Here is an 8,839-nt window from a genome sequence, read left to right on the forward strand (position 1 = left end):
CTCCAGCAGAACCAGGCTCAGGGAGGGGCGACCATCTGCCACAACTGTCTGTGGGTAAGGGGTGGAAAACAGGACTAAGACATGTTGTAGAATAGAGCCAGAGATTATTAATAACTAAAAATTCAATAGAGAGAGGTGTATAAACACATAGTGAGTGAGAAAGGTGACTGAAGGAGAAACAGTCAAGGCATCATGGGAATCGCCCAGCAGCCTGCACCTATTGCAGCGCAACTAGGGGAGGATTCACCTGATCCAGCGCCAACTATATGCTTTATCATAAAGTAAAGTTTTAAGCCTAATCTTATAAGTCGCCCAAATCCAAACTGGAAGCTGGTTCCACAGAACAGGGGTGTGAAAGCTGAAGGCTCTGCCTCTCATTCTACTAAGGGAGGCAGGAACCTCAATGCTATAGGAACCTCAAGTCCACAGTCTGAGAGCAGAGAGCTCTAATGGGGTGATATGGTACTATAAAGTCATTGAGATAAGATAAGAAGACAGTTTAACTAATTGGTGTGTTATCTTACATATGAGTGAACCTGTATGCTATGCCTTGTAATGATACAGAAAGCATGACAACAGAATTGGTCCAAGCACAGAACCCTGTGGAACTCCATAAATAACCTTAGTGTTTGAAGGTGACTCTCCATTTACTGAAACTCTTCAAATGACCCACTCCTCTGCAGATGATCAGTTAGCTGTTGTACGACTACTCTTTCAAGACTTTTTGATAAGAAAGGAAGGTTGGAGATGAAGATGAAGCACACAATGCTACATAATGTTACGTCTGTGAGATTATTTTTTTTCTAATGCTTTCAATTTTAAACATTTAAAGCCGCCATGTTCACCACCTCACCCCTGTATTTCCTTCTTCCTCAGTGTCTCCAAACGTGCCTTCCCCCTTTGCTCTTCCTTTATTTTCAGCCAACAGTAGCACAGTTTCCACCGGCAACCTGTTGCCCAACAGCACCATAGGTGGTTGGCAAACAGGTTAATATGGTTGTTAACCTGTGCCCCAACCAAACATCGTTCTTTACGACCTGCACATTTGCTCTGACAGAGTTTTTATGCCTGATACTCTTCCTGATGCAAACCTCCCTATTTATCTTAGCTTGGGACCAGCACTAAGAGTACACTGGTTTACTCCTAGTGTGCTCCAACTGCACTAACCCCTCGTGGCTGGGTTAGGTATTTCTCCTTTTATATATGGGGAATTTGTCTTTGGGTTTTGTATTGCAAGCATTCTTTATTTTTGTCATTTGTCAAATATATTTTAACATTTCTGATATTTTAAATCAGCAATTAGCTTATTAGGAAACATTTCACTCTTTGGCCTGATTCTGACTTTTAACCCTTGCACCATAACTATCTGAGTAAGCTGAGGTGCACCTCTCCAGAAATGTAACTACATGTCAGGTCAATGCAGCAAAGACTGACTGGCGCAGAAGGTAATGGCACAGGATTAAAAGGGGCTTCTGGTTAAATCACAAATTACGACATAGAAGTCTAAATCACGCTTTAATGAGACTTCCAGTGAATACCTCTAAATATCTCCAGAGACAAAATAATGAAGCTACAGGGATACTTACAAGTTTTTATTCACCTAGTCCTGATCAAAACGTTCCTGGAGAGATGGAAGGAGGAAGGTCAGCTCCCATGCAAGGCTCTCAGGTTCTGACAGGATACATCAGCATACTGAAGGAGCAGTCAACAGCAGAGCAAAGATAAAGTCTGAGATCTGACAGGGGATATGGTTACATGTCACTTCTGATAGCTCCCAGCATTCCTGAGAAAATGTCTGCCTATACCTTACTTCAGCACTCCAGTCCCCTCTCCCTCCTTCCCGTCTCTCAGGTTGACAGGCTGGGCAGCAGACACAGGGGTCCACAGCAGGGAGTGTGTGTCTGTGTGTGTATGTGTGGGGGGCATTGATGGACAAGCATCACCCTCCTACAGCCTCCCTCCCCCACAGCTCCCTGTATATTTCCAGTCACACTCCAATTAAAACAGAAGCAGCTCCCTGCTCTCGGGGCTGGTTAGGTGCAGACAGAAGGTCAGTCAAAGACAAAAAGAGTTAGACACCCACTCCTCACAATGTTTTTCTTTTACACCAAAGAAGAAGATGTGCAAGCACGACTTCTAATCTCTCATGGCTGTTGGGAAAGAGAGTGTAAGCTTTCATTCTACCTGAAAGCATAGCAGTAAAATGTTCAAGAGGTTTATTGCCTTTTATTATTTGAACAAAGATGAGAAGCAGCACACGGGCCACACTCATTAAGCCACTTATTTGCCTGTTTCTGTAAATCTATTGTTTCGTTTTTTGTGTATTTTTTATATTGGCAGCTGTGGCTCACCACTCCTACTTTGTGAAATATTTGCGTGATTATCAACTGATAATATCAAAAAGTTTTTTCTCTTGTGGTGCTTCTTTAAAAGGGAAAACATTGTGCAAATGTTTGAGGTCTAATGGCCAGCCGATTCTCTGGCTGTCAAAAGAAGTTTCGTTGTGTAATTTAGTTTAATTTCATTTTTGTAGCACATTTTCACATCTGTGTCAGTGAATACACACATGTAATAGTAACATTTACACACATAGGGGAGAGAGGGGAGTGAAGGAGAAGTTCCTGGTGCATCATGGGAAGTCGCCCAGCATCCTGAAGGACTGAGCATCATTCTCCATTTGCAGTGTGAGGACAGACCATCGGGAACTGCAGACAGTCCGTCTACTATGACTATGGGCTACTCTTGCTTGTTCTTTTGTTGGTCTTCTCGGCCAACTGTCGAGAAGAGCAACGTTATAACACACAAAGAGTGGAAATAAAAATGAGTGTGAAAAACAATGAAGCTGCTATCTGCACTTTTCATCTTTATTTCTTTACCTTTGATGTTTCTTTTATGCTTCTCCTCTTCCTTGTGAACTCCACTGTCCCTCCCTTCTCTGTGCTAGCCCACTTGTCGACCATTCATCCATGTCGAGCGCTGCTTGCTACCAGGTAAAGCAGACAGCTGCTTAGGGCCGCAGTGGGGGGCTGGGAGGTTCGACAAACTTTGAACTACAGCAGTGGCAGTGTGATCTGTATAATCTGGGAATCTCTGATCTGAATAAAAACCAACACGATTGTACATTCCTGTCTTTAACCCAGCTTTGTAGACAGCAGAGATGGAAGTAACGCGTTACTGTAATCCGATTAGTTTTTTCAAGTAATGTCAAAGCAAAGTCCTCTGCTTTTGTTCAATGCACACAGTAATACTTTGTGTGTGGGTACAAGTTGGGGTTCGGTATCTTGCCCAAGACTAAAATCACTGGGGAGTGGTAGATGGACTGGTTCTTGCATTGCACTTTACGACTCTGAGCACTCAAAGCACTTTAAACTTGCCTCATTCAAACAAGCACCTTTTTCTTATGCTGTTTTAAATGCATTCATTGCAGGCTGGGACCAAACCACCAAACTTCCAGATAGTAGGTGACCTGCTCTACCACCTGAGCTACCTATTGGTCATCTCAGGTGGCTGAGTCGACCACCGACCTTCTAACTGGTCCATCTCTACCTCCTGGATCACTGTGTTGGTTTCAGTTTTCAGCCTGCTGACTGCTGCTAGACACTAGCAGACAAATATTTGCAAGCATTTTTATCCTAAAACAAAGCGACAGTGTTATATGCGTGTGTTGGCTGCTGCCCCCAAGTGGCTAAAATTCTCATTAGAAATCTGAATGTATTTCCAGTTCCAATAAATACCTTTTATGGTGCTTAACATTACATGCCATAGCAGCGGCTTTTGAGTGTAGAAAACCCCAACACCTGTAAGAACAAAGCCAAAGTGAATGAAGCTGCTCTACGATTAGATCTAACAGCTACACTTTCAAAAGTAATGCATTTCATGTCCTGATAGTCGTTTTAGCCCTCACTCTCAAAAAAATTGCAGAATAGAAGAAAAATGCTGGACCCTCACACATGCTCTCTTTTAAAGACATTCCAGAAGCTACCAATAATTGATGTCCTGCAGGGTACTGTATCCATCAGACTAACCCACCCACTGCAAATTCTGACCATCTCAATGCTCAAGTGCACCTGAACCGTGAAAGGAGGGTAAAAATTAAGTCTATTTTGGGGCATTAAAAAAAGCCTGCGGCTTATCTCCCGGCTGGAGCATTGCCCTCCCCTATCTGACACACAAGGAGGCAGGGAAGCTGTCTTGAATGGGAAACAACATGACACTTTACAAAGGCATGTTAGAAACAATTAGCCCTGAGTGCCAGGGTTTTGATTTGACCGTCTAATTGCCGGTTCAGTATGTGAGGTGAGGCTGGGAAGGATGGGGAGCTGTGAGAGCCCTGGGGGAGAGCCAGTGTCACACAATAGCTGCCTTTATTTCACATCCAGCTTCTGCAAAGTGGGTATGCTCAAAAGATTTAATCCCACATTCAGTCCTGACAAGAGAAGTCATTCATATTGAAAAGGTGGGTACAACACTGTTTCAGGTGCCTCCAGTCTACCTCTTATCCCTACCCACCCTCAAAAGTCTGAGAACATGAAAAAAATCAGTATTATAGTAGGTTTTTTCATCTTTGACTTTTTTCTTCTTCAGGTGAACAAGGTAGAGATCCTGATCCTCAACAGACTCGCCTCTGAATCCTTCACTGCAGCTCTTCTCAACGCACTTGCTTTTTCACAGAGGCCAGATTGTCCAGGATACTCTTCCTGACTGTAGTATTTGTGAGTGATGACTAACACAAATAACAGTAGGCCGTGCATGTGAAAGGATGGAACTAAGCTGTAGAATTACAGTGGTTTGAGCCTCATACTTTCACCTCCTAACATGGCTGAGATTTCACCCCTCCACCCCTCTTTTCCCTCTGTTTCAAGAAGTCCATCCTCACATACCACATCCCCTCCCAAACCCCCACTCTTAAATATCACCTGCTTTCTGCTCTTTAATCACCTCAATAGGCATTCCTTCATGCAGTTTACAGCAGTCTGTCATGCACAGGTAAGAAGCGAAAAAATTCTCAAAGCAAGAGTGAAGCAATCCATGCAAGCTACAACGACAACAAAGTCCTTGGAGCGCTGCACAAGAAGAAAACACACGAGGAACACGCCTGTAAAAACCACGAATATCTAAATGTGACAAAGAATTCCTACACACACAAACACAAATTCAGGGTTCATACAATTTGTGCCCAATGTTTAATAATAATAACCAGTTAGTTGAACTGGGATTAGAGGATTGTTCTGTAATTTTAGCAGCAGTTACTGTAGTTGAGAACAGATCGCAGTAGGAATATCTAAGAGAGCATCATTTTGCTTCTATCACAGCACACACTTTAACGGGTAGACCAGGATTTCTGTGGGGTTTGGTCATTTAATGTGCAATGTTAAGATTGTATTCATTGCTTTTTCACAAAATGTTGTGACACTGTAAAAACAAACAAATGTAAGAAAGTAACGGATTTAAAGAAACAGAAAGCAAGCACTATGTTTACATTTATATCGAAAAGGGTCTGAGACATCTGTCTTCTCATCTCATCTGAGAACAACACGGATCTTCACTGTTTTCAAAAGGTGATAAGCAGCAATACAGCAGCAATGGAATATGTGCTGCAGGTAACTTGGCTTTATCTTGGTGAATGTTTTTTTTGTCCATACTGTGTGCCTTGAGGTCCTGGAAATCACAACCATTTATCATATTATTTGATATGAGCTGATTTAAAAAAAAAAATTTTATCAGTTAAATGAAGATAATTGTGTCCTATTTTTATTTTCATTTTTACTTCTGACATTTTGCCAATCGAGGTTATGCATTTCGATGTACAAGAATGTTTTGAACTCATGATAGACTGGCTTGTCTCGAAGGACAGTCTCACTAAGCCTAGTTTGTAGAGTGTTTTCCAACAAGCCATATAAACCCAAAGGTGTGTTCACACTGATTAGAGAAGACCCTAAATTTCTCCATCACCTAGGTTGACATAGAAGGTCACTTCAGGCAGACACCAAGTCATAGGGGCAATAGATCCTGGGACCAACAAATGCACAAGTTGTAAAACTTAACAAGGTGTGAATGCCCTTTGTGTGCCCTGGCCCTGCAGTATGCAGGACAGCCTACGATAGTTCTCAGGACCTTTGATACACTGCAAAAGATGTTGAGTCTGAAGCTATGTAGTCTTTAGAGCTCAGCTGAATTACTTTTGACAAGATGCACAGAAAGCGTGTTCGCCTATCTAACATAGTAATACCATAGATGCAGTCCATTTTCATCTTTAGAGTCACTTCCATCGAGCCGAGCTTCTGAAATGTATTCAATTTAAGCTTGGACGGTAAATGATCAGTTGTCAGGAACTGTCAGTGGCTTGCATTAAATGATCAATTCACAGGAATTAAACACTAGTTAAATATATTCTGAAGTGTTCTGTTGGGTTACAGGAGGGATTTGGGAAAGCTGCTAATGTAGATAATGAAAGGAAGTTGATTAAAGCTATTAAAAGCAACTCTTCATTGATAGATACTGTCAGTGTTGTCATAGTTACAGTGCTGTGAAAACATATTTCACAATAACAGGAGTAAATACAAAATGCAGATTTTACCAGACCTGTTGAATCAAGAAAGCATTTAAAGAAAACTTGTCTGAGTGAAGTACGCTAAATGATGAATAAGCAACACTTCATGCTACGATCTGAAGAAATTCACGACTAGATGAGAAACTAAGTCAGTGACATCTGGCATGATGCTGTTTCTAAGACTCCAGTGAACCATGATGAAAGACATTATCCACAAATGGAGAAAACCTACTTCAAATGTGTGTCAATAACTCCTCCAGGAGGCCACAAAAGAACAAAATTTAAAGAACTGCAGGCCACACTTACCTCAGTTAAGGTCAGTGTTCAACAGTAAGAAAAAGAGTGGGCAAAAGTAGCATCCATGGGAGGGTTCCAAGGTGAAAACCGCTGCGGACCAAAAAAAAAAAGAAAACCCACAAAGGAGGCAATTACTTTTCCACATCGGAGGACGGAGGTATAAGTAAGTATGACAAATATGCAAAAAAACATAAATCGGGAAGGGGAAAAATACTTCTTATTGGCACTGTAGACAATAAGAGTAGTCTCTGTATCAGAGAAACAAAGAAGTCAAAGGTCATCATCTGTTTGTCTAGCTTCACTTCTGTTTATTTAGTCATTTATTTAAGTTACTGTTCACAGTGTGGATGAACCAAACTGCTGATGTGGAACTTGTCAGCCTATTTCATGTGTCCTGTTTGCCTCAGGACCAAAGCAACAGAACGTATACAAACTTTGATGACTTTTAATTTACACACAGATGATGCAAACTGAACATAATGTAACATCACAGTTCTAGTGGGGTGATAAGAAAAACAGAAGAATTGCTCTTTGTAATAAATGTTTTTAAATTACATATAGATGTTAATAATTGCTGTATGTGTCGTGATGTCTGTGCAAAGATTTGATCTGGTTGACTCGCCCATTACAGAGGACATAGGGTACATATTTGTTTATGTATGTTAAATATACTTTTAGTTACTATAGTGAACAAAAATAGTCTTTTCATTTATGTCACTAAATGGTTTAACACAGTTTAAATGACACAAAAGCTGTAATTAAATTTTCTCTGAGACAGCTAAAATGTCCCTCGTAAGAACCGGCGACTTCATTCTTGAGAAGTTTGATGGATGTTTGCAATCACCACCTCTCACCTGCAGCAGTAGCACAACAGCTGCAGCTGTAGTTACAAGTAAGAGCTGCAGGTGAGCACTACTGAAACAAAAACCATATGATTAGCACAGGTCAGGAAATATACAATTAAACCACCAATAACAACAAAAGATAACAGAGGAAGAAGCTTGCAGCAAAATTAAGGCTTGTTTTTGTGTGTGTGTGGGGGGGGGGGGGTTATTCCTGAATACTAGAAGAATTTCTTCTTCCGCTGCTCTTGCATGTGGCAGTCATGTGTGCAGCCTTGAGGCAGTACGTTTTTTACAGTGTAGCAGCTCTGTTGGGGGAGGAGTGGGTGTTTGGAAAGGAAACATCAGGTGGCTGGTTGGACGCCGTGCCTGGACACTTCTGATTTATCTGTGCATTTCAGAATTATGTTGCTGACCTCTTCACCTCATGGCCATTTGTGTCACCCCTTGAAGTTCTGTTCATGTAATCATCCCCACCACTACCACACACACCCCTACCAACCACAGAGACAAAACAAACTGCCGTGTCATCTACAGTTCAGTACAGACACATTTGGTAGATGTGACAGTCCAGCTTTAATTTGCTTAAATCTACTTCTTGAGCAGCTGAGGAAAGGCTCCTTAAAGATGTCTTAAATTAATTCTGAAAAACATTTTACAATTATAAATGATGCCAAGGTGTTGCCAAGATATTTTCCCGGGAATGTTGACATATTATCAAGTGTATTGTATGTTGTGTGATGGTATTTTAAATGTTTATTGTTGTTGTTACTGTCAGTGAAACTAAATGTTGTCAGGTGACTCATGAAAAGGTCACCAACTATCAATAAACGCACTATTGCATATCATGCAACTACAACTCGTACTTAAGTATACATGTATGGTTTTTCTCATATTACCATGAGCCCTTGAAACTGATTAACTAACGGAAGAGTTGTAATATTCTGGAATCTGTATCCAAAGAAATTCCTGCACATAAGTCGAATCACACTAAATGCTATAAGAAGTCTCATCAAAGGTGCCTTTCAGGTATTAGACTGTGCCTCCCTCTGGTGGATGTCAAGAGTTAAGTTCTCCCTATTTATCTTCCAATGGGCCTGATCAAATCAGTTACACTTTTACATTACCTGACATTTAAGCCCATCATGAT

This window comes from Mchenga conophoros, linkage group LG12, assembly GCF_057382185.1.
Source record: "Mchenga conophoros isolate Kocher_MC1m ecotype Shallow Benthic linkage group LG12, M_conophoros_male_GT1.1, whole genome shotgun sequence".
Taxonomy (NCBI): Eukaryota; Metazoa; Chordata; class Actinopteri; order Cichliformes; family Cichlidae; genus Mchenga; species Mchenga conophoros.